We start from the raw sequence: 22,343 nt of genomic DNA on the forward strand, positions 1-22,343 counted from the left end.
TTGATAGAAACGATGGTATTGTTTAGAGGGAATCCCCACTGTTAAAAGGGGTTAAAATTGGGTCTGCAGTTCTGAAAAGGCCCATCGCGGGTGGTGGCAGAGGACTACCCGATATCAAGCTATATTATCTGGCTTCCCATTTTTCCCAAATTGTTGCATCATATGCCCCCTCGGGTTCCACCTTGTGGCATGACCTAGAGGCGGCATATATAGCCCTCCCTGATTCCACCCCGCTATGGGGTCTACCCCCCTATACACCGCCCCCCCTCTTCAAAATTACTCCCTACTACTAAATTTGACGTCAAGATTTGGAATTCCTACTCCATTAAACTAAAACTCCCATCGGCCCTTCCCCCCTAACTCCCATTTGGTTTAATCCTTTATTTCCCCCTGGCCTCTCCAAGGTAAGATACCGCCTTTGGACCCAGGCTGGCCTCAAATTCCCATCAGATTTCTCGAAACAAGGCCAATGGCTCACACTAGCAGAACTTCAGCCTCGCCCCCCAGCTCGAGTACTTAACCCCTTTGAGTTTTTTCAATTCAACCACTTTCTGTGCTCCCTACCACCCAGATACTTATTACATCCCCTCACCCCGTTCGAGAACCTTTGCAAACTCCACCCCATGGATAAAGGTATGATATCACAGTTTTATAGTATCTTTCTTGAATCCACTATCCACTCGCAACGCCCACATGAAGCTGACTGGGAGAGGGACCTTGCCCCCCCCCCCCCCAGATGAGGAGGCCTGGGAGGACATGATACTGGGGATATCCAAAAGTTCCATTTCGACCAAACTAAAAGAAACATCCTATAAAATGTATTATCAATGGTACTATACCCCCACCCGACTTCATACAATGTTCCCTTCCTCATCCCCTGACTGTTGGCGGGTTTGCGGCCACAGGGGTTCAATGCTACACATCTGGCGGACTTGTCCAATGATTACTCCCTTTTGGGACGCGATCCATGGCTTTATCAACACTCTGTTTGAGGCTTCCATGGTGAAGGACCCTTGGATTTTCCTCCTTTGTTACCCCCCCCCAGATCTTGACAAATTCTCTAGAAAGCTAACTGCACACATCCTTACAGCCTCTAAATCCCTTATAGCCCTTAATTGGAAACGCAGCTCTCCTCCATCTCTGTCTGCCCTTAAAAAGCAAATATGGCATGTGGCGGCCATGGAAGAGATCACTTACTACTTACACGATAGAGGTTACACCTTCAACCAAGTCTGGGCTCCTTGGCAATTTGCAGAACGTTCGTTCCCCTCTGGCCCTTAAAGACTTCGTTCTGGCCCATGTGCGGCGATCAGGACACCGCTCCTGTTCCGACATCTCCTGACCCTCTAACATTTACCTTTTATCTTCTTCTCGATCACACTCCTGCATCAGCGTTTGTGGTCTCCCCCCATCTTTTTCCCTTCTAACCCTCCTTCACCCCCCCCCATCCTACCGTATTTTAGGTTTGTATACTTAAACAAAAGCAAAAAATTAAAATATGGTCAATTTAAGTCTCAAGTTGTCAAAGAACGCCTTCGTGGGATTTTACTAAATTATTAATGTTCTTATATGCATACAATGAAAATGTTTTACTTCAGATTGTACATGTTTCTTTTTCATTGACTGACCATTCAAAATAAAGAATTTTAAAAAAAAAATTGGGTCTGCAGAAGGAGTTCTGGAAAAGAATGGCTTCATGATTAATGACATTGCCTCGCCAGTAACCAGTGTTAAATTGATGAACCTGGAAGTTCCCAAAGATGGTTGTAATTTTAAATGTGCGTAAAAATTCCCACAAAGTTATTGTTATATATGTATTACAGCTGTAGGAGTCCAACCAGTTATGCTTAATGAAAACCTTGGAGAGTGTACTCTTCCTATGAAATATATACTTCTGGTGATGCACTCACGGTCAACTTCTTGTTGAAAACAGTGCTTTTATTGTTCAATCACATTAAACATAGCATACACTTTGTCAGGCAGCCTATCACTGGCTGGACATTAACCTCCTGTCTAGACACCGGTAACACTTTGGCATCGGCTGCCATGCACAGATGCATTACCCAGGTTTTTATACTTGCGACTCCTCCCACAGCCTTAGCTTGAAGGTCAGGCAACACTACCACTTTGCTTTCACAAAGGAGTTCTACGCAGATGCTCTGTAATTGTTTCTTGCAGACACACCCCGTCAACCTTCTGCTGTTGCTGTGGAAAAAAACACTTTCAAAGCATGTAAGTTAAATCATTTCATACTTCTACTTTGTGACACATGCACGTGTCTCAGATCTGTATATCTCTGAACCGAAGTGCATTACTATACCTATGTGTAACCCGGCTTGTAGGCTTTTCCTGCAGACTGTCAGCTGAATAGCTGATTTCTCTCTTGGAAGCCCGTAGCAAACTCTTCCCTTTGTCACAATCTAAATCTATATACATTTGTCTCCTGTGTGGCCAGTGTAAAAGTGTATGTGTCTGTATAATGGTGCATGGTGGATTCAAACACTGTCAACTCTCTGTCTGTGTGACCTATATTACTAAATCTGCCCATGTTATGTGTCTTTGTCTTCTGCTGTCTCTCCTCATTCCAACCTTACTACACCACAGATAGCTGTACATAAATGCTGGTCGCCAGTTTCCCCACCAGTAAATACAATTGTTATTCCGTTACCTTATGTTTCATGTGTTCCCAACACCTTTTCGATTGTATTCTCATTTGCTTCAGGGCCATCTTTACCGTCTGCTTCTTGTCATTGTTTGCAATTATTTGTGTCATATCATGATCCCCATCAATTTACAGCACAGTGTAATATGTCAGCTCTTATAAATAAAAGGGTAATAATTGAACATGTACGATAGATTTACATTTTGCCATTTTAATCCACTTCTTCTGTTCCAAACATATCCCCTTCATCCATATCTTACTGCTGCAGTTTTTCATGCTTCTATCTCTATCTATATAAGACAAATGGATGGAAATGAGACATCTGTAATTGATTCATGGTTAAATGTTTATCATTTGCAAATAATATCTATATTAAAAATAGTTATGTGTAAGTCTGCCCCCTAAACTTTGCTATACAAGGAATTTTCACAAATACAGGTACAGATGTAATCCCTCTGCAATGAAACAAGGAATTGATGCTCAAGCTTTTATATGTGATGAATTTAATGCTTTATATATGAAATTATTAAATATGGGGCTTAGTGGTCCTTTTTTCTTTATACAACACCTGCAAGTAAAATAAGCAATGGAAGAAACAAGTAACTAATTTTGATTACTGAAGCAAACGTACAGTAAAGAGTGACCATTCCAAAAAAAAAAAGACACAAGCAGCCATTTCCTGTGCAATAAACACCGACAAATCTGTTTTTTCAAGTTTATAGTGAACATGATTGCTAACAATGTCATTTTAATGGTTCTGCTTCCCGAACAGTCCAGATGCCAGCAAGGAATACAAAAATGTTGTGGAACTTGATTCCAGGCTTTTAGTTAATTCAAATGAAGGAGCCTCACATGGTTTAGTTAGAAATTAAGTTAATTGGGTTTGGTATAAGGTTGGTGTACTTCCTGCTGGAAAGTTTCCCATGTTTTCTATAATATAACTAGTGACTGAGCTCCCATGTCACCCTGTTAGCCCAGACTTTAATTAGATCTGGCATTCTCCTCATAATGATAAATGCTGAGATGATGAATGGAAATGCAAATGAGTGTGAAGTGGCTCAGCCATCAGAGCTGCATATCATTAACACCTTCCTACTGTTAAATCGATCAATGTCATCTTCAGATCCCTGTGTTCAGCGGGTGCAGGTGGTGGTTCACCAGAATGCCTTCCACAATATTGGCTGTTCAAACTTTGTAGGTTTTCCTTCCCATATGCTTTTATTCATCTTCTGTTAAATGTTTTTCAGGCTCATGTCTACTTCCAGCTGAGAAAGAAACTTCATTTTTGTGAATAAGGGATAGCTAGCTTGATATAATCTCAGTATAAGTCTCTAGATATTGTTGTTGACTTAAACGGAAATACAGCAGAATGACAAACTCACAACTGTTTTTAACACACAAATAATAATACACATTTTACAAAGTCGACACAAAAATGTAAAGCCTACAGTGCCCATTAAGTTCAGGCAAACATCAGTCAATTATCTTAACATGTTAACAAAGCATCAAAGTGAAAATAAACAGTATTTGGATCTTCTAATTCCAGTGTAAATAAGATGCCATATAATTGCACATACTATGTGTAGGAGATATTTAATGATTTGTCTGTTTATTTTGAAAGCAAATATCATGTCTGTGTAATGTATATGAAATGACATTTTTTTTATTATTTTTAAATTGGCTTTATTTTTACGGAATGTCAGTATATTCAACTCTAAAGTAAGAAAAACATGGTGGGCCTGATTCATTAAAGCATGCAAAACTGACGTAAATAGCTTTTATTTTTAAAACGCACTTAAGTCTGGCGTACGCACATCCGTATTTTCCATGGAGCGGATTTGAAAAAAAGGGGATCTAGGTGCCCTCTTTTCTGACAGGCACTGCAGGATACATCCAATATATATGTGGAATATAAAGTCTCAGCAGAACACACAGAAAAAAAAATATTCAATTAATATCACCTGTTAATAATATAGTCATTAATGACAAAACATAGAAAGAAATATATTTGTCCCCTATAAAATACATTTACTAGGATGTTATTAATGTCTACTGCACATAAAATGCAATTTTACAGTTGCTGCTGATTGCAAACACATGTTATAGCATACATACATACATACATACATACATACATACATACATACATACATAGTCATCATCACTATCACTCACTCACCTGTAACTGGTGCAAGTGATATGACAGAAAAACACATACCTTTGACATACCTATATATGTGTTGCTGCATGCGCTCGAGCTTGGCATGCCCTTACTGTACCTTGACTACATGCAGAGCTGGATTAAGGCTTCAGGGGGCCCGGGGCACTTAAGACAGGGGGGCCCCTAAGATCTAAAATTAAGGGCATAGTAACACATCCTGCATAACATCACCTACAGCCCACAGTATGACACTTACAGCTCTCCCAGAGGGCTCGCTTAGGTTGTCTGCATAAGAAAAATCATTGCTTCCACAAACTAAAATACTGTACATTAAAACAATCATCAAAACACCACATTAAAATGGGTATTGAAACCACACATTAAAACTAGCAATGATATCCACACATTAAAAATACCATTGATAATGTACACTAAAACTAGCAATGATACCGCACGCTAAAACTAGCAATGATACCGCACTTTAAAAATAAAATTTATAATGCACATTAAAACTAGCAATTATACCGCAAATTAAAATACCATTGATAATGCATCACTGGGCATGGCCAGGCCACCCTCCTACAGACAAAAAAACTGCATTGTTGTCTACACAGCTACCACCTTTACGCTGACGACACTCAACTATACCTCTCCTCTCCTGATCTCTCTCCCTCCCTCCTCTCTAGGGTGTCCGCCTGCCTCTCTGCCATCTCCTCCTGGATGTCCTCTCGATTCCTCAAACTTAACCTTGCCAAAACTGAGCTCATAGTTTTTCCTCCCTCTCATACCCCATCCCCTTCTGACCTCTCCATCACTGTCGACAACACCTCTATCTCCCCTGTCCCCCAACTTCGCTGCCTTGGTGTCATCCTCGACTCCTCTCTCTCCTTTGGCCCCCACATCCTCTCTCTTGCTAAATCCTGCCGCTTCCAGCTGCGCAACATCGCTCGCATCCGGCCCTTCCTCTCCCAAGATGCCACCAAATGCCTTATCCACTCTCTGATCATCTCCCGCCTGGACTACTGCAACCTCCTCCTCACTGGCCTCCCCCACTCTCATCTCGATCCCCTTCGATCCGTCCTTAACGCTGCAGCTAGGCTTATTTTCCTCTCTCGCCGCTCCTCTTTTGTCTCCCCCCTCTACCTAGCCCTTCACTGGCTCCCATTCCCCTTCAGAATCCTCTTTAAGCTCCTCACACTCACCTACAAGGCCCTCGCCAACTCCACTGCGCCCTACATCTCCACCCTCCTCTCTATTCATGCTCCATCCCGCCCTCTCCGTTCTGCCTCTGACCGTCGCCTCTCTTCCCCCCTTATAACCTCCTCCCACGCGCGTATCCAAGACTTCGCCCGCGCTGCCCCCCTCCACTGGAACAAGCTCCCTCCCTCCATCAGAACTTCCCCTAATCTATCCAGCTTCAAACGGGCCCTAAAAACCCACCTTTTTCTTAAAGCCTTTCTGTCTCCCACTTAACTTCCTACCTTATCTTCTGCCTCTGTCCCCCTACTCTCCCTCTCTCTCCTGCGTCTCTCTGTCTGTCCACCCCTCCCCTTAGATTGTACGCTCCTCTGAGCAGGGCCATCTCTCCTCCTGTTTCCACCACTTCTAACTCTGCTCTCCAGCTACTTAGCCCTCCTCCTCAAAGGTCCTCCACCCCACATCCACTTTCGCTCCCTCCTCCCCCCTGGGGGTCTCCCTGTCTTCCACGCCCCCCTTCTTGGGCCCCGTCATTTTCGGATCCTCCCTCCCCCTTCCCCGCCCTCTCTAGCTGTGCATTGAGCGTACTGAGTTGCTGTGTTTACTGTACTGTGCTGTCTCCCATTGTATTGTGATTTTGTTTGTCTCTGTACGGCGCTGCGGATGCCTTGTAGCGCCTTATAAATAAATATTAATAATAAATACACCATTGAACGGTCACCAAAAATTGGGATTGTCCCACTAGAATCACAACATTTCACAGACTTTGCTGCTCTCTCCTACCTGTTCTTCTCACTTTCACCACCTGTGCTGCAGGTTTCTTTAGTTGCGGCTTGTCTGGGTCCTGGAATGTTAGCGGCCCTATTTGGAGAAAAAAAATGGGTACATTTAGAAAATTACAGCCACCCCCGGCGTTAAATCAGTACCACCCATGATTAATAATTAGGCCTTCCTCCAGCCCCAGCATTAAAATAATAGTATTCACATTTAATAAATAAACCTATTTCCCTCCCTACAAACAGCCCCAGCAATAAATTAATAGTATTTACATTTCAGAAATATACCTATTTCCCGCAACCGTCACTGCCATTAAATAATTCATAGGCACATTTAATAAAGGGACCTCATTCTCCCCAAACCACCCCATCTTAAATTAATTGTCCCCACTATTGTGTCTCTCCCCCCCTTTTTCCTCATGCTGTGTCTCTCACCCTTTTTTCTTATACTGTGCCTTTCTCCCCCCTTTTTTCTCATGCTGTGCCTCTCCCCCTTTTTCCTTACTGTGCCTCTCTTCTCCCCCTTTTCCCCCACAGTGTGCCTCTCCTCTCCCCCTTTTTCCTCCATAGTGTGCCTCTCTTCTCCCCCTTTTACCTCCATACTGTGCCTTTCTTCTCCCCCTTTTACCTCCATACTGTGCCTCTCTTTTTTCCTCCATACTGTGCCTCTCTTCTTTCCTTTTACCTCCATACTGTGCCTCTCTTCTCCCCCTTTTTCCTCCATACTGTGCCTCTCTTTTTTCCTTTTTCCTCCATACTGTGCCTCTCTTCTTTCCTTTTACCTCCATACTGTGCCTCTCTTCTCCCCCTTTTTCCTCCATACTGTGCCTCTCTTTTTTCCTTTTTCCTCCATACTGTGCCTCTCTTCTTTCCTTTTTCCTCCATACTGTGCCTCTCTTCTTTCCTCTTACCTCCATACTGTGCCTCTCTTCTCCCCCTTTTTCCTCCATACTGTGCCTCTCTTCTTTCCTTTTTCCTCCATACTGTGCCTCTCTTCTTTCCTTTTTCCTCCATACTGTGCCTCTCTTCTCCCCCTTTTACCTCCATACTGTGCCTCTCTTCTTTCCTTTTTCCTCCATAGTGCCTTTCTGCGTTATTACCTTTTTTTTTTACTTACCTTTCAGTTAGCTTCATTCTTCTCCTCTCTTCTGTCTTCTTTTTTCTTTCCTGGTCCTCTCCGCGCTGCTCCTCACTGAAGGACAGGCGTGACTTGATGACGTCACGCCTGTCATTCAGTATCAACAGTGCAGAGAGGAGGGAGGAGGAGGTACGCCAGCGCCGCGGTGAGGTGAGTAGTGTATCTTTTTTTTATTTTTTTACTACCCGGCTCCCTCCACCAATGAAGGGAGCCCCGTACCCCCCCCCCTCCCGCCGCCACTGCCGCCGCCACCATCACCGCCGGAGCCATTAAAAAAAAAAGAGTAAAAAATAAATTAAAAAATCAGTAGAAGTTATGCGCGCGGCGGCGGCGGGGGGCCCTCGGAGAGAGGGGGCCCGGGGCACGTGCCCCCTGTGCCCCCCCTTTAATCCGGCTATGACTACATGCATACACCCAGTCCCCTCCCCGTTCCGCCAATGACATTTTAGGCTGTAGTAAGGATCCTTTGCGCTTGATGATGAATTGAATGTTTTTGCATTCGCTTGAATTTAGCTCAATTCCAGGCATGTGCAGGGCGATTGTATGCAAAATATGGCAAGTATTGGCATTTACATTCCTTAATGAATCAGGCCCAGTGTATCTAAACTGAATCCAGTGTTGGGGCGTGTTACATTTTAGATAGAACATAGTTTAACAACTTGAAAAAAAACAATAATGGAACTGGACATACAAAGCAAAACACCTGGGTTTTCATGTACGAAGCACAACACCACCGAGGCACAGCACAAAATCTCCTCTAGCAGTGCTGGGAACATTGATTTGTGCTCCTAGAGTTCCAGCATTTGTGTGTGGAGGAAGAGACTCTTGCTCCAGGTAAAGGGAGGGGTTGTGCCGAGTAAGGGCATTCCCTGCAATGTACATAGAAGTCACACTAGTACTAGTACTAGTTTTGTGAGCCAAGACAAAAATGCAATTATATTTTGAAGAACACGGTTACTAAAATAAGATAAAGGAGTAAAGCGGATACATTTTCAGAGATGATACTCTTTGCAAGACGCTCATCCATTTCCACTTCGCAAAGTACTTGGAGTTTGCACCAGCTCTGAACTGGGGAAGATTAGGTTTTATCCTATCATTTTAATGAGATGTAATTTGCATTTTCCAATTGTACTTTGTCATAGAAGTGCATGCCTAAGGGCTAAAAAGAACTAAAAAGAGAGCTGCACATATCAATGGAAACCTTTAATAAAAACAGTGCTGATCTCCTTACTCTTATGATTACTATAAGCCACAGAGATAGCCGGAGCAAGCATTCTAAAAAGGACAGTTTCATACTAATATACACACTGGGCCTGAGTCATTAAGGAGAGCAAAGCATAAAAGAGGAGTAACATTGCACCTGAGAAAAACCATGTTGCACTGGAGGGGAGGTAAATTTAAAATGTGGGGACATATTTATAATTGGGGTAGGACATGTCCTAGAACAACTTTAAGTTTCATTGTAAAAATAAAGCTATCAAGTATTTGTGTGCTAGATGAAGAAACAGCCAGTATTTAACTTATGTGCCAAATAATATACTAAATTGCACCCCTTGCATTGTAACATGGTTTGTCCTGAAGAACATTTACTCTTTTTTTTGCCTTACTCTCTCAGGTCCACTGAGTCTTATGTGGTATTGGGACTGATATATGTGATTTTGTCTGTTCAAGCTATATTAGTACAGTTGTAAATTTGCATCCTAATTCACTAAAACGTTTTTCTAACATATATATGTGTGTGCTGTGTATCTGCATCTTGAACATTCACATTAAGTGTAAATTAAAATAGCAAGTAAGATAAGCAAATCTCTAATAAGAAGAATGTTTTAGATGAGCTATACAATCAACAGTCGGGCATGCCATGTCGTTTTATATAGTTTGCAACATTCGTTAGTGTAATTGAAGTTAGTAGCTGAGAGAATATTCTTATTAAAAGAGCACATACTGTACCACTCTGTCAGACAGAAATTGTTGACCTTTACTATCAAAGAAAAACAATCGCCCAACCTAATAAGTTCTTTATTTGCTGCTCAAACCACTCATTAACAAATAATTGGATCAAAAGTTCAATGGCCATTATGTTTCTGTCATTTAGACTGCACTAGCCTCTGAGGATGAAACCAAATGAGCTGGTCACTAGGTTATAAATAATTTCTAATGGCTACTCCACTTACTTGTGTCTGTTTATAAAGAGGACAACGTCCTGCAGCATATAAACAGAATGAGCTCCCTTTAAAACAAGCCCAACACAAATGAGGTATCTTATTTAAACAACGCTGTGTTATGTATTTGTCTAAAGAAGGTATTGTAGCCCTACCAAAGTAATGAATGTGTAAACAGCACTCATAATTTGAAGAATTCCACACTAAAACAAATGTCATTATATAAAATAAATTTTAAGAGGTCGTTAATTAATAGAATCCTTGGTATAAAGAAAGTGAAAAAAGTGTTAAAATGAAATACAAACAAAATTGCATCTAAAATACTCTAATAAATTGATCTGTGAATCAGACTTGGATTGTCTATTTATCAATGACTCTAAAGCCCAATCTGAAAACAGATAAAGGCTCATTTTTCTCTTAGTCCAATCTATTGAAGGTTTAAAGCCGGAGAACACACTAATTTTTCTAATGTCAGCTTGACTGTGGATGGTGTTTACAAGCTATCTTCATGCATTTCTGCCCTATCGAAATGCCCCACAGGAAAGATCAATGAAGAGCAGCACACCTCTTTCTGATTCCCCATCCCAGCAGTCTGCTTTCTCCTTTCCTCCTTACAGTCATCAATATTACCCCACAGTGGATGCTATTGAAGCCATGAAATGAAAGTGAAGGAGGCTGTATGTATGTATATATATATATATATATACATACATTTTGTGTAAAGTGTGTGTGTGTGTATTTCAGTGCTGCTTTGTATTGTTTTGCTAATTATCATTGTTGTGTGACTAGAGAAGGGCTTGATTTCACCATCCTTCACTGTCACTTCCTTAGGAATGCTGGTTCCAGGGCAGGCAGCAACATTGGACAATTCCCAGGGGCCACTCCGGACACCGATTCTGATTCTGACAGTAAGGGGCTCCGACCATGTCTGCAGGTGATTCATAGTGGGCTTTTTATGGTCTCCTAACCTCACAATAATGACAGACATGAGGAGAAAGGCTGGACAGCATCCAAACTGATGGAATGGACCAGCTGTCAGTACAAGGATTCTGAAAATTGCTTAGGATAGTTTGGTGGTTAGGAGTCTGCTAATGTAAATGACAGGTTATCACAACTACTAAAGTCGCTTGCTATATTCTGGCAAGACTATTGAGGAGTTTTGTTAAGACATACAAGTCAGCCTGCTTCCATTATTGTTCACTGCTTTTTGACATGCTACTGAGGACTAGTGTATACCCAGTATAATGAAAACACGCTATATTGCTGATAAGCTATATTGCTGATAAGCGTCAATAAAGAATTATACATAACGCTGATTTCAGGAGGTACTTAGCAAATAGGATCCTTGGTTCTTATTCAGGTTGACTGGTGCACCTTTACTGAACTCAGTATCTCCTTTAAAATGACTGTTGGCATCTCATCTCTGTGACTTCTCTCACAAGTCTCCCTCTTGTGTACAGATACATTTGAAGAATGACCTATTCTAGGTAGCGCTCATTAAAGTATTAATTGACTTGACATAAGGGGAAAAAATAACTCTATTTCAATTGTCATATTTTTGAAGTTTGAAAAATGTAATACATTTTGTACACTAGTGCCATATTTCAGGCCATGCACTTCATTTGCACCAAGTGCAAATAAAACAACAAGTTTTTAATGAGCTTTAAAATGTTTTCAACAAGTTTTAAACAAACTTTAACTATGAGTTCATAAGATTGGTCTTTGCGTTAGGCACATAGTGTGCTTGGGTTATGTCTTAATGACAACTTCCATGCATCTGTCCCAACATTTACAAGGGAATTCAATTGACCACGTTACTACCAAAAGTAATGTGGCCTGCGTACTATTACCGTTACTATGGTAATAGTGTGCTTAATTTCAGTTAGTACTCTAAAACTGGTTTTTGCTCGCGGCTCAGTATATGCACAAGCATATGTACAATACAGGTCATATCAGAATGCATAAAAAAGGTTTAATCATGAAATAAATAAACAATTATCAGTATAATCATTTTTATAAACAATAATATTAGTATGCCCCTGCCCTCCTATGTCCTGCCTCTCAAGTAGGCAGTAGTATGTGATATTTGTGTTTGGATATGAATTGCATTCAATTGTGATCATTGGCGTAATGTCCATTTCTGGGCATATATAGAGCTATTTTATGCAAGATACTCTATGCAAATGGTCTACATCCGAATATGAATGAGGCCCTATATGCACAAATATATTTTTAAACACACATAGCCTGATTCATTACAAGCAAAATGTAGGTATTGTGCATTTTTTTAAAAACAACGCATTGAAATCGGGCAAACACACATCCATATTTAACTACAAGCGGTTCTGAACAAACGTCTCTTGTTGATTTTGGGTGTAGGCACGCTCTGCATACACAGCACTTACTGTATTGAGACAGAATCAGTAGACTGCAGGATAAGCACAATAAATACAATATATGGAATGTAAAGTCCCAGCACAACGAACAAAAAAAAAAGTATTCAATTAATGTCACCAGTTAATAGCTTAGACATTAATGAAAAAACATTTTTTAAAAAATCATGTTTTTCCATGAAATACATTAATCAGGATGTTATTATTGTACAGTACATAAAATGCATTGCTGATTGCAAACACATGTTCTACCATGCATAACCGACCATCATCACTATCACTCGGTACTTACACCTGCCCTGTAGCTGCTGCAAGTGATACAACTGAAAATGTCACATCTAAGAGATGCCCAAGCTTGAGTCGGACTCTGCGGCACGAGTTTGAGCTTGGCACAACCTTTACTGTTCATTGTCTACGTGCATACTACCATTTTTCTCCCTGTTCTGCTCATGAAATCGTAAGTTGTCATAAGTGTCCTTTGCGATCGAAGATGAATTGCATACACTTTGCATTCTCTGGTGTACAGTCCGTGTCTGGGCATGTGCAGAGCAATTTAATGCAAAATATGGCAAGTATCGGCATTTGTGTTCTGACAATTATATATTTGTCTTTCCATACATGTTAACTAGCAACTGTATTTTGGTGTGATATTATTTACAACATTTTAGGTATTTCCATAGTGTCAGAAGGAATTTGTGAGATTATTTTTTAGAAATTACATTATTACATTTATTTTTATACCTCTATTTTTATATATTGCATGTATATTAATCAAACATGTAAAAGCAGGTGAAAATAAGGACAGCTTACAGATATAATACTTTATTTGTGACCTATATGAATATGAAGCTATACTTGTATACACAAAACTTACTCATTCCCTAAGGTCTAAAATAGGGGACTCAAAGGAGAATCTGTCTATTCACTTGGTCTAAATTTTTAATATTAAAATGCACTAAAATTAGCTATACACATGCTTCAAAATGTATCGCCCCAAGCAAAACAGTGTTTTACAGGTGGGCTTACAATTGTGTTAGTTTCAGTATAGGTCACAGTTTTCAGAATGATAATCAGAAGTGTAAGCACTTTGTAAAAAGATGATTAGACATTATTGCAAAGGTTTTTAAGATTTCAGGGAAATGGGAAATGTAAATTATTAAAATGACTTTGACAAGTACTTACTTATATGTAGTAAGTAGCAATCTTAGCAATAGTAGTGAGGTTTAGTTTAGTCTTTACAAAAATCACATGGTAAAAAAAAAAATCCTTGAAAAAAATTACAAAGCTATTCTCTACTGAATCCCTATACAAATGTATATATCTATTTAATACATACACTTTCATATTTTGTAGAACCAATATTTTGGGAAAAGTATGTACCAGCTTTGCACGTATAATTATGCCAGTTTTGCGTGAGTGATTTTGAACCATCCTGCTGGTAGATTTGCTCCAGGTTGTTCAGGTTAGTTGGATGGTGCTTGTGCACCTCGATTTTCAAATAGTGACACAGATTAAAATTGGAGTGAAATCTAGGCTTTGACTGATCTATTGTATGGCATTTGTCTTTTTGTTCTTAAGCCACTCCAGTACTAGTTTGACCCTAAGCTTGCGATCATTGTGTTTTAGCAGACTGAAACATGTTCTCTTGTATTATTTCCATGTATTTTGAACCATTAATTTTACTTCTGTTTTAACAAGATGCCCAGTCCATGCTAATGAATAGCAACACCAAAGCATAATACTACAATCACTATGCTTCACAGTAGGTATTGAGTTTTTTGTTGTGTGAGAAATGTGTATTTTAGTATACCACACATATTGCTTTGAACTTTGATCACAAAGCCCTTTCTTGGTCACATCTGACAACAAAACCTTTTCCATCACCACAATTGGGTCACTGTCATGCTTTTGTTAAACTCCCGCCCCAAAAGGTTTTAACCACTCATGCTCCCTTTACACAGATGTTAGTATATTCTCTCATTATCAACAGGAAAACTCCCCAGGGGGGGCTGGCTTATCTCCTGTCTGCTATGTCCAAGGTTATAAGCATAGCCTTGCAAATAATGAATTACTCCTGCAAAACAGGTGCATCTAATTTGTATTTAAGCTATAACAGAACAAAATGGCTATAAGGCAACAAGATGGCGTAAGCTTAGCAAAATCACATTTCTCACTGACGGAAGCCAATTTGAATAAAATTGTGTCCTCGAAAATTGTTTTTACCATTGTAAACTTAGGGATTAAATACTTGCAAACAGTATATTTCATTTTTTCTTAAGATGCTTTTATAATATAGAACATGTAAAAAAAAATAAAAAAACTATATATACATATACTTATTGTGACAGAAAAAATGGCATTGATAAACTGTATGCAAGTCCAAGGTTTCTGACCTGTTTTACCCTTCCTTAGGTTTTAAGTTCATATGAGCAGGGCCCTCTTCCCTCTTGTCTCTATACATATTCTTCTGCACAAACTTCACTACACTAGCCAAGCTTGGAGTTTCTGAAGTCCTGGTATTATTTCTTTATTGTTTACTGTTTCACCAAATAGAGTGGAGATGCTCAGCCTCGGTTCCCCAAGAACTGAACACACCCGAACTTAGCAGATCCAAGTACCGAGCCAAGTCGGCTCGGTACTTTCGCGAGTCCTCTGAATTGAGAACGAGGTAAAACGTCAATGTTACGTCGTCGGATCTCACGAGTTTTGGATTCTATAAGTACCGCCCTCCGTGGCAATTCAGCGCCATTTCACAGAGGGACACAGAAGGGGTAGCTCAGTTCTTGGCAGTCTGTAGAGCAGTTGGGCAGCATCATAGTTAGAATAGAAGGAGGAGAGCTAGCAGTGTTCTTAAAGTCTACAGTGACATACAGGAGAGCTCCATTGCTAATTGTCATTGCTGAAATACAAATACTAGGGCTGGCAGGCTTGATGTAAATCTACAGTCACATTGTACTGTGTTATATAGGTAACACACAAAGAGGAGAGATCCATTGTTTCATTGCTAAAATAGAAATGCTAGGGCTGACAGGCTTGGTCTTCTGAATTTGCAGTCAAATTGTACGGTGTTATATAGATAACACAGAATGAGGATAGCGCCATTGCTCCATTGTTAATTATCATTGCTGAAATACAAATAGTAGGTCTGGCAGGCCTGGTCTTCTGAATTGTACAGTGTATAGTGTTAACAAAATGGATTCACAGCAGTATATAGAAGAGCAGGAGCACCAAGCAGCTGCTGGAACCAGTCATGATGATAGTAATCTATCTACATCATCTGGTAAAGCTTATATTAAAGTCCATAGTGTTTGTAAGTCAGGCAAACCAAAATGTAAAAAAACACCTTTCACTTTTGTCAAGAAAAAAAGATCTGTAATCCAGGCAGGTTATTTGCATAAAAAAATGCCAACATGCCAACATGCCATTCTACACACACAGTGGCAAGGAAAGAATGAGGCCTTATCCTTTCTCTATGAGTGCTAGTTCTGCAACTGTCAATGAGGCATCTTCTTATAATGTCTGTTGTGACCAAACAAAACCTTGTCATTTCTACTCCAAACTGGTGTCCAAATACTTTTATGTGTAAAAGCCGAACTAAGGCATTAGAGGAAAATATATGTTCAGATTCAGAAATGACACAAATTCCTGAGGAGAGTCTATCCACGAGTGCTATGTGTAATCATGACCATTCTGATAGTGTACCCATAAAGAAGGCTCCTTTCAGCATTTCTGCAGATGTGTGCCTGAACAGCCCAAGTGTAGCCGGTGATACACAAATTGAGGAGGCCACTTTGGAATTGCAACAGGATGAGGGGGATATTGTTTTTGTAAGTCCTGCACCGGTGGTAGCAGTTTTGCATGTGATAAGAAGAAGGCCATTGTCATGCCTGGACATAAGACCAAAAATTCCACCTCTTATGTGTGCAATTATTTTTACCCAAATCCTGACAACAGTTGTCTAACCATCTGTAGCATTTGTAAAGCCACAGTCAGTAGAGGCAGGAACCTTAACCATCTAGGAACCTCATCCATGTTATGCCATTTGAAGCGAGTTCATAGCAAGCTGTTGGGAAAATCTGAAACTTATGCTAAAAAAAAACCAACAAGCAGCTCATCATCAGCTAGGTCCCTTCTGTCAGCAACACCTCTATGCTTGCAATATACACCCACAACACCGTTCTCATCAATATCCTCAGTAGCGATCGGGGTTAGTCCTGCATCCAAGTTGGTAAGGCTAGATACTCATCCACTATCCTGGATTCCTCAAAAGAACTTTTGAGCGCTTGTCCCACTGCTGCTGCTGCTGTTGGTGCTGGGGGTGAACCTTCATCTCAGGAGCAGATCAAGAAAAAGACTACTAGTAGTTTACAACAATTGACTGTTAAACAATCCTATGCAAGTGGAAGCAAGTATGAAAACTGTCACCCAGTCACAAAGCAGATCACAGACGCCATGGCGACTATGCTAGTATTAGATCTGCATCCAATATCCACTATTAAGGCAGCTGGTTTTAGACAGTTACTTGAGGTCTTGTGTCCCCGTTACCAAATTCAATCACTACACCATTTCACTAGAAAAGCTATTCCTCACCTCTACCAGAAGGTTCGTATAAATGTAATTATTGGACTACAAAATGCCATTCTAACCCACTGTACACTTAACCACAGATATGTGGACAAGCGGAACTGGACAAGCTACAGATTATATGACCGTGACAGCCCACTGGTGATTTGCCTTCACCTGTAGGAACAGCAGTAGCATGTACCCAAGTACATCACATTTGTCAGAGGCAGGCTACTCTGTGTTTCACTGGCTTCACTAAGAGGCATACAGCTGACAATCTGTTACGAAAACTAAGGGATGTCATTGCAACATGGCTTATACAGTTTGAACTCTCCTCAAGATATGTAATTTCTGATAATGGCACCAATATTTTGAGAGCATTACAGCTGGGTGAATTCCATCACATTCCCTGTTTTGCTCACACAATAAACTTGGTGGTGCAGAGCTTTTTAAAAAATGACAGGGACGTGCAGGAGATGCTGTGTGTGGCCTATAAAATATCTGGATATTTCCAGCATTCAGCAACAGCATGTAGAAGATTGCAGCAGCTGCAAGAGCAATTTAATTTGCCCTGCCACCAACTAAAGCAACAGGTGGTGACAAGGTGGAATTCCAACATGTATATGCTTCTTTGGATGGAAGAACAGTGAAAAGCCATCCACGCTTACTCCACAAGCCGTGACATTGGGAAAGGAGGGGAGATGTATTTTACTCAAGCGCAGTGAAGAATACTTTTCGTGTTGTGCAAGGTGCTGAAACCATTCAAAGTAGTCACCTGTGAAGTGAGTTCAGACACTGTTAGCTTGCGTTAAGTGAATCCCTTAATTACACATTTGGAAAAGCAGCTTGAGAAACTGAAGGAGGAGATGAAACAAAGCAATTATGCTAAGTATGTCACACTTGTAGATCAAGTACTTTAATCGCTTCGCCAGGATCCAAGAGTTATCAAAATCTTGAAATCGGATCACTACATTTTGACGACTGTGCTTGATCCTCGATTTAAGAGCTATGTCTTCTCTTGGATTCCAACTGACCCAGATCTGAAGAGATGCAAGAAGCTCCTGGTGAGCAAGATGACAGCTCAAGTGTTACGTGACAGGACGACGTCTCCTCCTTTAGTTTCTCAGTCAACTGCTGCTAGCAAAAAACTTAGCTTTCCCAAGAGACCCAGAGATGATGCAGAAGACTCAGCACAACATTTTGCCATCTGGTCTAGTCTAAAAGTATTGACCAGAAAACATGACACCTCTGCCAAAACTCCACCTGATCCTACTATCAACATCCAAAGGATGGTGGAGGATTATTTTCACGACAGCATAGAAATAGACACACCATACAATCCCTTTACATACTTGGAGGAAATAATGGGAGTTTGGAGACCCAAGTACCAACTAGCTTTGCACTGCCTAAGCTGCCCCCCCTTCAATGTGTACTCGGAAAGAGTTTTCAGCACAGCCGGGAACCTTGTCAGCGATTGGCGTAGGTGGCTACTTCCTCAAAATGTGAAAAAGATGATGTTCATTAAAATTAACTTCAAGTTCCATGAGGAAGGCCTTTCCCGCCAATTACATAAAATTAATGAGACTTCTGTAATGGTGGATTCCAGCGGTGATGAATTAATAATGTGTGACAATGATATACAAACTGATGAGGATGAGGATGAGGATGAGGATGAAGACAACAACATCTTTCCACAGTAGAGTTTATTAACAGCACTGTTACCTTAGTTGCCTTAAGCCCATTGTTTCCTTGTTTTTTGTGGGCCCAAACAAGCCAAGCACTTGAGCCACAAGGAGTGGCACTTTTGTGGCTAAAGTGCTTGGTTTGTTAAAGTGTTCATGTCCTTTTTAAGATCCAACATAAGGGTGGATAGGAAGGCCCAAGGACAATTCCATTGTGCACCAATTTAAAATTCAGCTACGGCTGTGTGCTAATGTTACCTACATGTGCTATATACTGTTGTGTGCTTAGCAAAAATCTTAGACACCCATTGATGATGCCAATGACTCAGCACAACATTTTGACATCTGGTCTTGTCTACTGTAAAATAATTGACCAGAATTAGTGACACATCTGCTGTAAATCCTCCTGATCCTACTATCAACTATCAACATCCAAAAAATGGTGGAGAATTATTTTAAAAAAATTTGAACGATATAAAGACAACAGTTTTATTGACAAAGAACAACATTGCTTGCAGAAGTAATGCAAGCATGGACATCTAAATAGACGTGTATATGTATTCCCTTCCACTTTCCTGCTGTTTCATCAAGTGTATGTAATCTGCACTTTATATCAAAGGTACCTAACTATATTATAATTTTGTGGGAAGCTCAGTGATGAGCTTGCTTTTTGCTGGGAATTACAATGGCTCTTTTTTGTGCATTGTCTGGCAGCCTGGAATAGTCTGGGTCTGATAAAAGTACGCATCCCGGTGGGGGGGGGGGGGCAGCACTCGTTGCCATCTACTAGCTGTAGAATTGCCACAGTTATCCAAGAAACGGGTGGAGCAATCAAATGAACCATAACTGGTTTCATGATTCAAGGACAATTCCATCTTGCACCACATTTAATTTCTGCCACTGCTGTGTGCCAATGTTTCCTAGATGTGCTAGGAACTGTTGTGTGTTTGAGTCATTGCTCTGTCGCTTAGCATCCAGCCAGGTCACTGCAGTATTTGTCCTAAAGTGTATGAAGATAATATTGTGACCTGTTAGGTGGTCAAAATTGACTGCAAATTACTTGAAATTAGTGCTATTAAGGTTAATAATAATGTAGGAACACAAAAAAGAGCAAAATTATGTGATTTTACTTTTAGCAATTTTTCTAAAAAATACAGATACAAAACAAAAACCAAAACACGAAGTTAATCCAGATCCAAAACCAAAACCAGAAGACGGAGTTCAGTGAACATCTCTACTATAGACTCTACTGTTTGTATTGTGTACGGCGCTGCGGAAGTCTTTTGATACCTAATAAATAAAGGATAATAATAATATGTGTTTGAAATCCAGAGAAAATTGTTAATGTTGGAAAAAATGTATTCTAAATGTTTTGGTCTCAAGCAAGAGCGGATCAAAGGGTTCCCTGGAGTGAATTGAGTGAATGAGGACCTCTATTCATTATACCCATTTCGGGTCTTCTAATCTACCAGTCAGACAGCGGGCTAATTAACATTCACACCTGCAAACTGTAGTTTAGAATCCTCCATAGAGAGAAAAAACTGCTATTTGTTCATAAGTAAACTAAACTGGACATCTGCTGTTTGTTTGTAAGCTGAACTTTAGGTTCCACACTGAGAGAGGGAATCTCTCAAGAATTAGAGCCAGACAGGCTAGTATTTATTTTGTTTTTTTGTTTTGTTTGTCATCATTGATAAAACTAGCTGAGGCTATTTGTACCTTAACATTGTACTGCTGTGACTTTTTAAGGCTGTTAAGTGATAAAATGCCCCATCTATACCAGGAGACAAAGCCTGTACCCTGATCTCATGACAGTATATATGTATACCCAACAAGGTACTGAAATGTTACTCCTCCAGCTGTTCTCCCCTACATTCTGCTAGCTAGCATGAGTCATAGAGTACTTATCTTGCCTAAAGTAGAAACTTGAGGACTGTGAACAGTAGAGGACTATCATTCCTTTCCAGGCATCATTTCCAATGCCAGCATTGTGGTCAGCCTAGTGCATATTTCTGTTGCTTACATGCCCTATAGGTTACTGTTAAGAAAAACGTTTGGCAATAATTGGTTTGTGGTGTTGTCATTTGGTGTGTCGATATTGATGTTGAAAACATTCCAGATGGGTTTGCAACTCCAAGGTGGCTGACTTATGGATAGAGTAATATTACGTCATTTAAAGTAACACCGTAACAGTAATTTCTGTGTGATTTTATTTTTTACCCCAGTGCAAATGATCCTCCTTAACACATTTTGACATAATATGCACAGAGGACAAATCTACAAATGAACATCAAATGCAAAATGATTTCAGATGTTTAACAATCATGAATTCATGTATAGATAAAATAAAAGTCATTCAACCAGTGTTACAGAAATAATGGTGAATTGATTCTCACAGTTTATGCAGTTGCACAGAACAGAAGGAAAACAATTTATGTGACGTTACAATACCGACAATCACAGTGGGACATTTCAAGATTTCAATATGTTTTATACATTAACAATGAAAATGTCAAATATCGTACTACATTATCATTAATAAAGAAAAGAAAAATAACACTAACATACATGTTAAATTCTTTACACTTGCTTATTAATTTTTGCTTAAAGTAACTTTTGATTTTCAGTTGTGTATTCCCTTAAATGAGCCACTGGTGGGCAGCAGTTAAATGGCTTACAATTGTAAATGTAAACAAAATCATTCCGGTTTCTTTTCCCATTTTTTGTATTTTACTTGCAGTACACAAAACTAGATACTTTTAACCACCTAAATCAGCATGTACAATGTGAAAGTTCACAATGCATTCTGATGCATCATAGAGCAGTATCTCTTTACACACATCATTACAAAGTTTTAGTAGATCTTTTAACTGACACAAACATGTTGTTAATGTCTGCAGCTTTATTTGTTTTTAAAAGAACAGCAACATATAAAACATGTTTTTATAAGGAATTCTTAGGAATCATTTGCTCTGTATCAATCAACAGGTTTCCTGTCCGTTATCTTCCAGACATTTTTAAATGTGCTTTGCTAAACAATCCTTACGGCTGTCAAAAAGAGTTAACATTTTTGATTGAAATCAATAAATCAAAGTGCTTTCAGCCTTCACAATATTTATTTCATAAGTAATCTTCTTGCTTATTTTTTTCTATAGGTAAAACATCTATCAGCAAATTAATTTATATTTGTTAGACAAATATGTCTATTTATAATTGTATGCTTTTTTCAACAAGCTTATTTTTACACTGAGTACAACAGGCTTCAAATAAGTATAATTAGTCATTAATAATTTTAGAAAATATTAAAGAAAAGCAAACATGAGCAGATAAAGAGTGGGATGGTGGAACTGAATAGCCTTCATATATTGGGCACTAAGTCCGCAAAAACTGATAGTTACACTTATAATTCCATTTGCCATATTACACTCAGAAAGCTACTGAATTTAGCTGACTGAAGAAACCACCCATTAGGGTTAGTAAAACTTGTATTGAATCAGGTGATGCCATATGATGTCATCCCATCTGTGAGGCTTGTAATCTATACAACATCTCCTAGCTGTATGGCTTCCAGTGCTCATATATTATCATACTTGTTGCAGGAATTAATTG

This window comes from Mixophyes fleayi, chromosome 5 (genome assembly GCF_038048845.1).
Source record: "Mixophyes fleayi isolate aMixFle1 chromosome 5, aMixFle1.hap1, whole genome shotgun sequence".
In the NCBI taxonomy this organism is placed as follows: Eukaryota; Metazoa; Chordata; class Amphibia; order Anura; family Limnodynastidae; genus Mixophyes; species Mixophyes fleayi.